Raw genomic sequence first — 15,047 nt, 5'->3', positions numbered from 1 at the left:
GAATACTCTTCTTGCTCTCAGAGACTTGGAGATAGGTCGCTAAAATCTAGAAGGAGAGGTTGCGTGGGGGATCGTGATTCAGGTGAGTAACTGGGCGCTATAGGGGAAAAGAAGTGATTCAGGAGTTCGCAGAGGACGTCGGGGAAAAGGCGAGCAGAGGATTCGAGGAGAGATTCTGAAGCTGGAACTGTATATTCTAATTCCGCCAGCTCGTTAATTAATATTGAATGGTATGGTTGTTTCACGGGGGGGAGGAGGTCGATTGGGGAGGATTCCAAGGGTGCCTGCAAACCGGGGAACGACGATGTTCGTTTCAATAACTTCTTCCGAGGCGAGGGATGCATGGCGAAGCCTTTTGCTCGCTTTGCGTCTTAGGTGTTTTAAGGCTCTGTTCATCCGCTTCTGGCCGGGAAGAGCCGATAATCTGGATCGAAACACTATAAGTAGGAGAGAAGGGGTATAATACATCGAATTGTTCGGCGACCGCGTATCCTAGAGCGAACTCTTGGACAGACGGCAGGAAAAAGAGAGAGAAAAAGAATATTCACCGAAGTTTTCAGCGACTGTGTATCCTAGAGCGAATTCTTGGACAGACGGCAGAAATGAGAGAGAGAGAGAAAGTGATAAAGTGTAAAAAGGTGTTAAGGAGCTGAGAAACCGTGAAGTGGAGTTTTGCGATCTTAAAATGAACTTGTATCGCGTCGTAACCGTATGAGGGAATAATAATTAAAATGAATAAAAAAAAGGTTTCGGTTTACTCTGGTAGCAAGAATTCTCGTTTAAGGATAAGGATCGAAAATATTGACGGCAATCAGGCCGGTCTCAGCTTGCAATTTCACACACAAAAAATCGCGCTGACAAAGTGATGGAGTGACTGATTGAAGAATCTGGACTAAACTAGACGCTGTGCCCTTAAGAGCACTATACGAGGATAGTCTGAAAAGTTTTGAGTCTTAACATGAAGACGACGTTACTCGTCAAAACCATTCTAGTACTACAATAGTATATGCTTTGAAAGACTTTTGTGAAAATTTCAGCCATTTTGGACGCTCAGTTGTTGTTTGACAGTCGTTTGTGTCAATCGATGTCAGTGTTTTTGTAAAAATGGAAAAAATTGAATATCGTGCCGTGATTAAATTCTTACATTTGAAAGGCAATACGCCTGCGCAAATTAAAATCGAGACGCTGTTTACGGGGACTTTGCCCCATCATTTGCTACCGTAAACAGATGGGCAGCTGAATTTAGACGTGGTCGTACCAGCTTGGCTGATGGTGAGCGTTCGGGACGGTCAAAAACTGCAATCACTGCTGATAACATTGAAAATGTTTATTTCACCAAATGGTGGTTCATTTCACCACTGGACGACCGTCGAATCAAGGTTAGAGAGATAGCAGAGGCTATGGGCATATCGAAAAAACACGTTTATCATATATTGACTGAAGAATTGGATATACGCAAGCTATCCGCGCGTTGGGTGCCGCGCTTGCTCACTTTGGACCAAAAACAAATTCGAATGAACATTTCCAAGGCCTGTTGGAGCGATTCAAGCGAACGAGTCAGATTTTTTGCGTCGATTCATAACTGTAGAAACTTGGATCCACCACTCCAGAGACAAAAGAACAGTCAAAACAGTGGACTGCAAAGGGTGAACCTGCTCCGAAAAAGGTGAAGACGGTTCCATCAGCTGGGAAGGTAATGGCGACTGGTTTTTGGGATAGTCACGGAATTGTGTGTATCGACTATCTTGAAAAAGGAAAAACAATAACGGAAGCGTATTACGCATCATTACTTGATAAGCTGAAGGCAGAAATTGCAAAAAAACGGCCGCATTTGAAGAAGAAGAAAGTACTGTTCTATCAAAACAACGCACCTGCTCACACTTCGGCGATCGCCATGACCAAAATTCACGAACTGCACTTCGAATTGGTTAACCACCCACCGTATTCACTAGATCTGGCCCCCAGCGATTTTTTTCTGTTTCCTAAACTTAAATTTTCGCTTGAAGGACAGAGATTTTCATCGAATGAGGAGGTCATCGCATATGTAAACGCCTATTTTGCGGAGCAAGACGCCAACTACTATTTGGAGGGGTTAAAGAGGTTACAGTATCGATGAGAAAAGTGTATCGACTTAAAAGGAGATTATGTTGAAAAATAAAACTATATTTGACTGAAAAAATACTTGTTTCTACGTTAGACTCAAAACTTTTCAGACTACCATCGTATATATTGTTGTACCTCGGATGGGCTACGACGTTAATATTAGGGATAGTCGGGTTCGTTAAGCCTAAGGAGTTGGGAGCAGGATCAAAAGAATGTAGGAATCTTCTTGAATTCACTAACACACACTTTCTTTATTTTAATTGATTTATTCTAACAAAGGCACAAATGCTTGATATATTATATTAACGATTATATTTTACACACGGTTAAATGTCGTCGGGTGACTCGGTGCGTATCGCGTTACTCTGGCGGCCGACGACCGAGTATGTCACCTGAGATGCTGATAGTACGGCTCGCGTGAACTTCGCTACGAGATTCGGTAATATCTCGTGCGATTATTATAAGTTCGATTCCGGACGACACGTAATTTTCGACTCTCTCGACTCCGCCTTGTGTAACCGGTTATATAGGCTGATCGATGCCCGATCAGCATTCCGATCGGTTGCGTGATATTGATTGATCAATATTACGCTCGGTTTGATTATCAAATTTGCTGATAGGCTTTTCGCAATGTTCTCGCGTGATGCATTTCTGCGGTCTTTCGAAAGACTGGTCGCAATTTCGGCGGTCACACATTTGTGTCGTCTTTCGAAAGACTTTTTCCGAGATTCATGCAGACTACTTTTATTGCCATGCGGACTACTTTTATTATTAGTTGTAGGACTGGCTACAACATCCCCCTCTCCGTTAGTAAAAGAAAATGGAGGCACGAAATTTTCGCTTTTTTACATAATTTTTTTTCCGATACATTTTTTGTTATAATCGTTTGCTTCGAGAATCGAGTACTTTCGCTTATTCTAACGACGCGATTTATATAGCGTGAGTCACTATTTCAGTTTGTTTTTTCTTTCTTATTACAATTATTATTGTTATGATAACAATGATTATTATTAATGAGCTGCTAATTGATACGGGATATACAAAGTGTTTTTGTGAAAAAAGGGATATCTCGTTATTGTTTATTTCGTTGTTCTTGTTATTTAATTTCTTTGTTAATTCTGTCAGGTCTGTCGCATCTTGTATAATTTTTAATTTAATTTTTTCTGTTTTATTTACCCTGAGAGTTTCGCTTAGTAGTGTAATGTTATATTCTGGTAAATAAGTTTTTATTTCTTTTCCCTTGTTGGTAATTGTTGATTTTATTGTCACGTCTGCTGTAACTATTTTACAATTACTTGATAACATTATTTTTCCTGTATTTCTAATAGTTCTACGCATTTCTTTATTATTTTTGCATAAGATTGTAATAGTTTGTTTCACTGGTGTGAAATATAACCAAGAATATGAATTACTTAAGGCTATCCATACGCTATTTTTTATTGTTATGTATTTAATTTTACAATTGTTATAACAGTTGTCGTTTTCTACATATATATCTATTTCGCATAGCGGGTCGGTTTTTACATTTTTAATTGGAAAGATTTGTTCACACAAGTAGTTTGTATTTATTTGCTTGCATTGTTTTAACTTTTCGTGAGTCAGTTTTGCGTACGTGTGTCTGTCAGTATCTAAAACTATTAATGGATTGTTCGTTTCAATTAATGCGGATATGTTTTGCTTGTGTGGCACTGGTAGCGGTATTATGTTTAATATTTCATATAGTGAAAGTGAAATTAGCGGGAAATGTAGGATTGTATAGACGTTTGTTTTGTCGCAGTGGGCGCTCATTTTCGTTACTTTTTCTATTGTAGGCCAATCCTCTTCTCTTATTTTAAATGGAAAATATGATCCTTGTGGTATTTGTGTGGTTGCTTTCTTAAGATTCTCCATTATTTCTTCTAACGATATTAGTCGCGGGTGTAGTATTTCATTTTTTATCGCAGTTAGATATTCTAGTGTGTCCTCCGCGTTTTGTGTCAATGCGTCAAGTATTGCGTTGGTGATTATAAAATGTTCTTTTATGTTTTCGCTACTTATTTCCGCTGTTAGTACCATTTCTAATTTTTTTATTGCGTTAGCTAAAATATTTTCATTATTTTGGATTATTTTCTCGTGATTACTTATATGCGCTATCGTTTATAATTTTAATTTGATTTTTTATTATATGCTCTGTTGTTTGTTGTTTGTTATGTAGGATATTTAATTGTTCATTGATTAATTTTCTGTCCTCATTGTCCATTGTTCCGAATAATGTTTTGGCAATAGTTCTTATTTCATCTATCAACCCTCGTTTCGTTTTTGTATCTTGTGTTTTATATAGAGAGTTTATTTTTGTGTTTTTATAGAGAGTTTATTCTTTTTGTTAAATGTTTTAACCGCTGGTAATTGTTTTCAATTATGATATTATAGTTATGACATGACCCTTTGTTTGTAAATTGTAACATAGTGCATATGTTTTGCGTTTTTAGAATGTATCCTTCTATTTGCTCTGCTCGTTTTTCGATTGGTGAGATATCTATTTTTATAACTATTTTCCAGAATGAATCGATTATGTTTAGTTTTCCTATTTCCTCGAATATTATTCGGGGAATATATTTCGGGGTGGTGTTTGAAGTTCTCTACTTCAAATGGTAGTTTTTCTTCTCCTTCTCCATTTGTTATCCATATCTGTATTCTACAATGTTAAAATAAAAATTCTTATTTCTCATGAAGAGTTTGCGGTGTTCGAAATCGGCGTTTCTTTTTTATCATATTCTCTGGTGTAATATTACTTTATTCTTATTTCGCTATCTTAGTTAAAAAGATTCTCCTGTGAATCTGAGCTTGCTTTTTATAACGTTTATCATTTCTCTTGGTGTCCTTTTTATTATTTTTTTATATCAGTGTTAGGTATTCCATGTGAGTCTTCTAATATTTCATTCTTTTGCGATGAGCCTTTTTTGACTGCGTCTCATCAGTTGTCGAGACATCCTTCTCGTATCGACATCATAGGCTCTCGAAGGAATTGTCAGCGCGACGCGCCGGTGTTCGACGATAGTGCCGCAGCGGAAGCGTCGTCTGAGGACGAAAGCCTTGACATCGAGATAAATGATGGTGACGTCAATGAATTCATGGATAATCCTGCCGCTCAGGTGCATTTTCGCCGCGTGCGCAAGTGGCTATCCATTGTAAATCATTTTTATGCCAATGGTGTGTTCCATGTTTACGAGGATTGCATTTCGCCACTGATGATGCTCCCGGTAGAGTCGTTGAATTGCCATGGTCCGTGGAACTCTATGAGTTGCTCGTGTCCATGCCTGAGGCCATTTTGGCTGACGTGGAGATGGAATCGAAAGATGACCCGGATGATCCGTTGGAGGATTTGCCAGCCGACGATGTGGATGGAGACAATGTGGGGGATGAGCCGGCGGTCAATCTCGCGGAGGCGAGGGGCCATTCTCTTGGGGCTTAATTTTGTGGATGCTTCGTGTGCTTTATAGTGTAGTTTATAGTATTAGTAGTATTAGTAGTATTGCTTAGTTACTTGTGTGTAGTTTTTTATGTGCTAGCTATCAGTTTTGGTTTTTTAGTGGATTGGATTTTTTATTAAGTGGAGATGGATTATTGGCGCTATTCTTTGGATCTGTTGGCTTTCTTCTTTGATAAGTCCTACTGTTTGTTTTTATAATTTTGTATTTTTTATTATGCGTTTTTATTTTTTCTCCTTTTAATTATCGATAAATGCTTTGATTCGGTTCGCGTGTACATTTATTGTTCGGCGGCCTTTTTTTATTTTATAATTTACATCGCCTGTTTTTTCTAAGATTACATAGAATCCTATCCATAACGCATCTAATTTTTTCGATCACCCTCGTCAAACTGTTTCGTCGTGTAGTAGGTTTGTCTCCTACTTCGAATGTGCGTATTTTTGTTTTTCGGTCGTAGTTTTCCTTTGCTTTTTGTTTTTCCTCTTTGACACTTTCTTTCGCTATTTGATTCGCGGCTCGTATCCTTTCGCGGAGTTCCTGGGCATAGTCGTCGTATGTGTACGATGGTTTCGGTGAGCTGGTTAGGGCCGTAGGTAGGAGTGCTTGGTGCCCGTAAACTAGTTCGAACGGCGCGAAACCCGTAGCGGTATGCGGTGTCATATTATACGCAAACATCGCATATGGTATCCATTCATCCCAGTCTGGTCGTTGTTAATATAATGTCGTAAATATTCAGTCAATGTTCGATGTGATCGCTCTAGTGCTCCATTTGTTTCTGGGTGGTAGGCCGTCGTTTGTAGTTTTTGTATTTTTAATAATTTATATGTGTTTTTGAATAGCTCGTTTGTAAAATTAATAAATTTGTTCCTTGATCGGTCAGGATTTTATCTGGGATTCCATATTCTAATATAATTTTTGTGACAAGTTCTTTCGCTACTGTTGGTTGTGTATTGGTATTCCTTTACTAAATTTTGTTAAACTGTCCTGAAATGTCAATACATATTTGTTTTTCATCGTTGTTACAGGCAAAGGTCCTACGATATCTAACGCGCATTTTTCAAATGGTTTCGTTGGCGTATCCGTTAGCATTAACGGTGCTTTAGTGCGTCGTCGCAATTAATTTTTTTGACACTGTTCGCATTTTGAGATGTATTGTTCAACATCTCGTTTTAATCCTCACCAGTTGTAGTGTAATCGCATTCTATTTATCGTTCGTTCAACGCCCTGTCCTCCTATAGGTGCGTTGTGGTATTCGTATAATATTTGTTTCTTTTCTTCTTCTTCATATTGCTTTTCTGACGTGACGTCGTCAGTTTGTTGTTTCTCTACTATTGTTGCCACATTACGACTTAATGCGTCAATATTAGCGTTCGCTTTTCCAGCTTTATATATTATTTCGTAATCATATTCTTCTAGCTTTAATCTCCATCTGATTAAACGTGAACTGGGATCTGTTACATTAAATTAACGGTTTATGATCAGTCATTATTTTGAATTTTGTCCCGTATAAATAAGATCTGAAATGTTTTGCTGCCCATACTATTGCAAGTAATTCTTTTTCAGTTGTGTTGTAATTTTGTTCCGCTCGTGATAATACACGGCTGGCATACGTGACGGGTTGGTCTTGACCTACCTCGCCTTGCGATAAGACGGCTTCTATTGCATAGTCCGTGGTTAGAAGGAATTCTCTTGTAAAGTCCGGATATTTCAATATCGGTGCCGTTGTTAATTTATTTTTTAGCGTATCAAATGCATTTTGCTGTTTTTCGGTTCATTCGAATTTCTCTCCCTTTTTTGTGAGTTTTGTTAATGGTTTTGTGATTCGTGAGAAATCTTCGATAAATTTTTTGTAATATCCGACTAATCCAATAAATGATTGCACGTCTTTTATCTTTTTGGGCGTAGGAAAGTTTTTTACTGCAATTTTGATTGATCTGGCGAAATTCCATTTTCAGTAATTATGTGTCCTAAATAGACTTCTTTTCGTAAAAATTCGCACTTGTCCGGTTGGAGCTTTAGATTGTTCTCTCTTAGTCTTTGAAGAACTAATTTTAATCTTTTATTGTGTTCTGTAAGGCTAGGAGCGTATATTACAATGTCGTCAAGATACACTAGACATTTAATTCCTTGCAAACCCGTTAAAATTGAATTCATTAGTCATTGAAAGGTTGCAGGTGCGTTTGTTAAACCAAATGGCATTCTATTAAATTCATAATGACCGTGTGGTGTAGAAAATGTCGTTTTATTTTTATTTCGCTCCGATTGATATCTGGTTGTAATCTGATGCGAGATCCAATGTCGTGAAATATTTCGCGTTGCCCAGCTGGTCAAGTATATCCGTTATGTTGGGCAACGGGAATAAATTTCCGTTTGTAAAATCATTTAATTTTCTGAAATCTACTACAATTCGTAATTTTGTTTTTCCTGACGCGTCTGTCTTTTTTGGCACGACTAATAGTGGTGAATTCCATTGGCTGACGCTCGGTCTAATAATTTCTTGTTTCAACATTTCTTGAATTTGCTTATTTACCTCGTCTTTATATTTTTCCGGTAAACGGTAAGGTCGTACGTTTACTAGTGATGAATCTATTCGTACTGATATGTCATGCTTAATTTTTGTTGTGTACGTTAATGTGTCTCCTTCTAGATGAAACATGTCATTATATTCATAACACAATTCTAATACAGATTTTCGTTCTTCCTTTTTTAAATGTTCTGTGCGCAATGAATTGTTTATTTAACTCCTCTCGAGATGTTAATTTTATATTTCTATTTTTTGTTTGTATAGCGTTCACAGATTTTTGTGTTATCTTTTCTTGTATATCTATTTTTTCTGTCACTTGCGGTACTTGAACAATTTTTTCTTCTTCCGTGATATTTAGTACTAATTGGACATGTATAATTTTGCGGTTCGACTAAGCAGCATCCGATAAAAATTCCAGGTTTCATCATTTCCTCTGGTTTCGTCAATCCAATTATGTTTTGGCTAGTCGTGACTTGCACGATTGTTTCGCTGCGCGGCCCTAAAGTTACGCGCCTGTATGGATAAAGTTTGAATTTCGTATTTTTAAATTGTTTTAATTTGTTTTTGAATTGAACGCAGTTATGTATTTCCTTTTTTCGCGACAGTTGAATCGTAATGTATCTTGCCCAATGTTATTTCATGCCCTGTTATGCCTGTTAGCTTAGCTTTCTCTTCATAGATTAGGACGTGATCTAGTAGATGTTTTAATTTTATTATTGTTGCTGATGCGCTCGTATCAAACAGGAAATTTATTTTTTTTCCTGTGGCTTCTGTAATCGGTAATGTGATCGCATTTAGTCCGGTATTAGCGAGCGATGTTCCTTTGACGTGTGCCACGCGATACTCTGACGCGGGACGTGGGACGGTCGATTTACTTTCGGTTTCGCTCTTTTTACTTTTAAAGTTCTTCGCGGGATTTTCTCTTCGCGAATTCGAAAAAATGTTTTCTGAATTTTTTCTACTATTTTCCGGTTTTCCATTCAGTATCCAACATTCGTGGCGCAAATGTCCTATCTTTTTACAATAGCTACACTGTTTTTCAATAATATTTATTCGTGGTTGTCCTTCCGGCTTAGGCAGGGTATATCTATTTGTGAAACGATTAGTTCTGCAATCGTGCCCATAATGACCGATTTTTCTGCATTTATTGCAATGTGGGTTTTGTGATTGCGTTTTAATTATTGGCCGATTTCAATAGGTTAGCATTCGCGTGCTAGGTCTTCGCGTTTTTTCTTCCGCGGTTGTTCCTGCGATTGCTTCCTGTATCGTTTGATATCGCTGCGATCGTACAATCAATTTAGTTTCTTCATGTAAACCGTTCTGGTAATTGTAAAGCGCCTGCTCTTTTATATTTTCTAAATCGCTCGTTGCTGCTCGATCGTATGATTTTTTCCTTCTTCCATGGATTCGTATAATTCCATGGCTATATTGTCTGTTCGTCTGCCGAATTCTTGTGCATTCTCGTTTGGTTTTTGTTTAAGCGAGTTAAATTCGAGTTGTAAATGTGCGGTGCTTCGTTTGCTTAAATATTCCTTTTCTAGTTCTCGTTTTAACTGTTCGAAGTTTATTATATCTCGCGTACGGAAATTCATCATGGCCTTGCCTTTGAATTTAGTGCAAAAAATGACTTCTAATAGAAAATGTTCATCCGCGGGATGTATATTTTTTATCGTGTACGTACTTACATTTAAAAATTCGTACACGCATTCTCGTGACGTGTCGTCGATCTCTGGGATCATGTTACGCGCGTCTTTCAATGTGAGGAATGCCAGTGCATTTCCCGGCTGGTTTCGTATGTCCTGATACGAACGTCCGTAAGTTAAGTCTAACGGGTGTGGCAAAAAATCCTGAGAGATTCTCGTTCGTTCATCCATAGGTAATTGTGTCTGCCGGCTTAATCCGTTCACTTGTACGCGAAGTTCGCGTATTTCATCCATTAGTTCACGAAGTATAATGTTTTCGGGCTGTGCGTTAACGCGTTGTGACGCGACGGTTTGTTCGATTTTCTTGCGATCCATGTCTATCAACTGAATGCCGTAGTTGCAAAATTTCGACGGGTGAGTGGACCATTTCGTTTATTAGTGATTGGTATATGAAGAGTTAAATATACTTCCGTCTCGTAAATTTGTTCGTGTGTGTTGCGTGCCTGTACGTGTGTGTTAATGTGAGAGTCGGTGTCGTTCGATTCGAGCAAGCTATAATCCTTTTCGTCGTACGGAAATTCGCATTCGGTTATTACGTGAACGTCTTCGTCACTATTGTATCGTAATACACGACGCACGTTATCGCGTATTTCTTTTAACGCGTTTCTCGCGGTATTTAGTGCGCGGAGATAGTGCGCGGAAATTCTACGGGGTTGTTTGTTAACCACGATTTTGGCCAAGCATTCGTTAGACTGTCCTTCGCTGCGGATATTCGCTTTACAAAATATGATTTTCTCTGACTTACATTAGAAGACAGATCGAATACGCTCACATGGTCGCTGTTTGTGCTGGCGTGTTAGTTGGCTGCGTGTAGTAGTGTGTATCGGTGAAGCGTCCTCGCTGCCTGGTGTAGATGTACACAGTCGGCGCTGGCTCTCGGTGCTCGTGGACTCTCTGATCGTTGCTCCGCTGCCACTGGACACTCGTTGTCATAGGTCGGCACTCTGCTGACTTTACACTACACTGACACAATTTCGTGGGCGGCTTATTTTTTGACGGAGCTTTTTCCGTCCGCCTGTTTTCTACAGGTCTTGTATTTTTGACTTGTAGGAAATTTGATTCTTCTGCCTGCAGCTTGTAAACTATTACGGCAGGTCTTATTTTGTTTTTGCAAGAAAAATTTTTTTTCCTTCTTCTGCCCGTAATGCTGTGCATCGAGGATTAGTTTTTTGATTCTACTGGCTTGATCAATGATGATCCTCTCAAGTTGTTGTTTTTGGGGATGGTTTTGATAATCCCACTGCTGCCACCAAAATGTTATACCCCGGATGGGCTACAACGTTTATATTAGGGATAGTCGGGTTCGTTAAACCTAAGGAGTTGGGACTCCGAGCAGGATCAAAAGAATGTAGGGATCTTCTTGAATTCACTAACACACACTTTCTTTATTTTAATTGATTTATTCTAACAAGGGCACAAATGCTTGATATATTAACGATTATATTTTACACACGGTTAAACGTCGTCGGGTGACTCGGTACGTATCGCGTTACTCTGGTGGCCGACGACCGAGTATGTCACCTGAGATGCTGATAGTACGGCTCGCGTGAACTTCGCTACGAGATTCGTAATATCTCGTGCGATTATTATAAGTTCGATTCCGGACGACACGTAATTTTCGACTCTCTCGACTTCGCCTTGTGTAACCAGTTATGTAGGCTGATCGATGTCCGATCAGCATTCCGATCGGTTGCGTGATATTGATTGATCAATATTATGCTCGGTTTGATCATCAAATTTAGGAATTTGCTGATAGGTTTTTCGCAATGTTCTCGCGTGATGCATTTCTGCGGTCTTTCGAAAGACTGGTCGCAATTTCGGCGGTCACACATTTGTGTCGTCTTTCGAAAAACTTTTTCCGAGATTCATGCAGACTACTTTTGTTGCCATGCGGACTACTTTTATTATTAGTATTGTAGGTCTGGCTACAACAATATATATATATATATATATATATATATATATATATATATATATATATAAAATTCTGTTGAGGAAATTCTTTATGTTATTGATACCTACGTGACCGACTGCACATGTTTTCCAGAAAAACAAAGTAATAAATTATCCTATTAATTCTAGCCACACGACCGGCAGCCCACGCATTTCCCGAAATTATAAAAGGTTATCCGCGTGACCTGCCGCGCACGTGCTTATCATTTCCTACTTCCTGCATCTTTGTTTTCCTTAACAGAATAGAGATTTGATAACTATTTATTTATTTAATTAAATTTTAATAATCGATTCTCGAAAGAGAAGAATCGTATAGTCGACACGACATAACAGTAAAGTCACTTTGTTATAGTATGTTAAAATGTTTTAATGTATATTTCTATAGAAGAACAAATTAATAATGATTATTAATCCATTTAATGTTATCAGACTTTTATTGGCTTTCATAAGTTCGATATATCTTATGGAAATCGCAATAATTGAAGCAGAAATAGAATGGAAAGAAAACAGACAAAAATTATTATTAGATAATATTTTTCATTACAATGGACTAAAAATAACAGAAAGTATCTGCCATATCTACACACGCATTAACAAATTAATATTGGTTTGTTAATATTAGTATAAACCGTTATATGTTTCAAAATTTTTTGTTAATAACTTTTTAATAAATAATAAGCGACTAAGATTTCTTTAAGATTCAAGATCATGACCTTGATAACATATGTCAAGGTTAAGATCATAGCACTTATTTTCATTATTGTAAAGTTTTATTTAACATTTTTACTATTTCACCGTAAAAAGTGCTCTTCCCGTGCCAGTCTCCAAAAATCCTTTTAAGGCTTTCATTTTGATTCAAAAGATAAGTTTTCAAAGTTTCATTGAAATCGGAGGTATGTCGTTTTCGGAAGTTTATCCAGGAATTTCAGCACATTATTGACATTGCGACCCGATAGAAACAGAATCATTTGATGGAGAAAGATATTTCATATGTTTCATATATAATTATTTAAGATTGCGCATGGCTTATTTTCTTAAAAAAAAAGTCTGAAATTATTGAAATTCCACAAGAAATCTTGTTAAAATCGGAAATGTTTGTCGAAAATTGTTAAAATCAAATAGTGTTATATTTACAAATCTCTATATCCTCAACAAAATAGGTGAACTGAACATACAAACTGTAATTAAACTTGTTCAAATAATATTGTCGCGCTTTCGCAACGGTCACTCGCACAATACTTATTCACACGACACGCATAAATAAATGGTCCTACATAAAGAACAAACTTTAATAAGCTCAACAACTTACATAGCTCGTTATACAATTCCAAAACCTTTCAAAACCATCTCTCACGAATCTCAGTCGAATCTCTCTCCAATCAATAAATCAATAGTCCATAAACAACGGCGCGTTGGCAAGGAACGATCTTCTCAACATTACTCGGGAGCGAAAAGCGAGCGGACCACCGCTCACAACAATATAATTGTCAGTAGGAATATTAGGCCGATTTTAATTCAGGAGCTTTGAGGGAAAAGTGGGAAGAAGAAATCCACATGGCATGAAAGCAGTAGCACGAAGCATAAGTCTGCCTGGATTTGTTCTTTCTTTCTTTTTTCTATAGCGGTTATTCCTCTCTTATTTCCCTCTTACACTCGTTCATTCTCTCCCTTTTTCGTTGCACTGTTCGTTTTTTGTATACGTTCTTTTTCTCTTTCCTTTCGTTACGATTCTCCTAATATATTGTGTTTTCTCTCTCCCTCTCTCTCTCTCTCTCTCTCTCTCTCTCTCGATGCGATTTTCTCTCTCTTTTCCTCCTGTCTGCGAATTGGCTAAACTATCACAAAAATATTGGGCCTGTGAGTGAATGTTCCGATAGTCTATGCCGCGATTCACTTAGTCTATATCACAGATCTCACCGAAAACAGTCTTGAGTGTCTTTGCACTATAAGAGTTTTTGCATGTTACACACGTGAAACGAAGATCGAGCTGACACGAAGGAAAGTCTGAGCTGAACACTGTATTAACAATCTTGAAGTTGAGAGAATGTTCTCCAAGTGAGCTGACCAAAGAGAGAGACGAGATCACGATTGCACTCGCCGGCCACGTGAACACCACGTGGTGAGCACGAGCACGGCATGAGTATGTATTCGTCCAATGTCCGGCAGCACAGATGATCACGTCACTTCCAATTCTGATGAGGGCTGATAGTAGAGTAGTCTCGGTTATTCACTTACCAAACCGTGCATGAACGAAGCATTAAGAGAGCCGAAAACGAACACAATCTCGAGCGACAAGTGTTACATAAGATGGCCGTAATGAGAGTGATCTAATGAGCGCGCGCACAAGAGAAGTGCCGGAAGCGCCTCAGGTGGCTACCTTCCACAGTCATGCATAATGTCCACGAGGTGCCGCCATCTGATAATTAGAAAGTTGCGCTCCCCCACGCAATTTTCTTCGAGAATATAAACTCATTCTCGAACACCTCCGATAACTCATATTTTCTTTATTTTGATACATTTTATTAATTGATTTTTTAAAACTAATTTAATTTTTTAATTTTTAATTTTTTAATTTATAAATTGATTTATTAATAATTTTATCTCATTTTATATATTATGAAATCTTTAATTTTTAATAATGTTTATAATTTATTTGAAGGAAAAAAAAAGAATATAGAAAAAATTAATCATATTTAACATATTTATTTATGATGTAGAGCATCGTGTACAAAATTATCTAAAGTAAACTAATAATTCGCAGTCTATAGTCAAAGTTTGTCGCGCAAAGTTTTAATCGCATCAATAATTGTTATATGATGTCAAGGTCATGACTCTGAACATTCCAGAAGTTTTAGTCATCAGTCTCATATCTTGAGTAATGCATATGCCGGCAATACTTTGAAGCCTCATAATTTAGAAAACACTTAATAAAAATTAACATTATTATAGTATTTTGCAAAAGTCTTAAAGTCAACTATAAGAATATATAACAAAAGAATGAGAACTTTAAATTAAAAAATTTCAGGTAATCTTGACCTAATCTTAAAGACACCTTTTCGAGGTCAACCAAGATCACTATTTTCTTTCGCCCCTAAAGCCATAAAATTTTTCTCTGAAACACTTTTGTCTTTAACTTGAAGATTTTGAGAAAATCGACTGAATAAATTAAAATAGTCCATCTTGTATATAAGGTATAAAAAATAGGATATCGAATCCGCGTTCGTCGCGAAACGTAGAGATGGCGAAAAAAAAGGAAAAAGAGAGCGCGCAGGAGGTGAGAAAAAGAGAATCAGGAAA

The 15,047-nt window shown here is 37.5% G+C and overlaps 1 protein-coding gene and 1 pseudogene across 17 annotated transcripts in view; one reads left to right on the top strand and one right to left on the bottom strand.

Moving 5' to 3' along the window:
• Positions 1 to 15,047, top strand: part of LOC105427286 (adenylate kinase isoenzyme 5) — a 308,338-nt gene that overhangs the window by 265,389 nt on the left and 27,902 nt on the right. The gene's annotated exons all lie outside the window — the stretch shown is intronic.
• Positions 718 to 4,450, bottom strand: LOC148935609 (uncharacterized; annotated as a pseudogene).

The sequence above is a fragment of the Pogonomyrmex barbatus genome, unplaced genomic scaffold (assembly GCF_055798465.1).
Source record: "Pogonomyrmex barbatus isolate J1 unplaced genomic scaffold, ASM5579846v1 scaffold4, whole genome shotgun sequence".
Taxonomy (NCBI): Eukaryota; Metazoa; Arthropoda; class Insecta; order Hymenoptera; family Formicidae; genus Pogonomyrmex; species Pogonomyrmex barbatus.
Note: the sequence above shows the minus strand (reverse complement) of the source record. Positions and strands in the feature narration are given on the sequence as shown.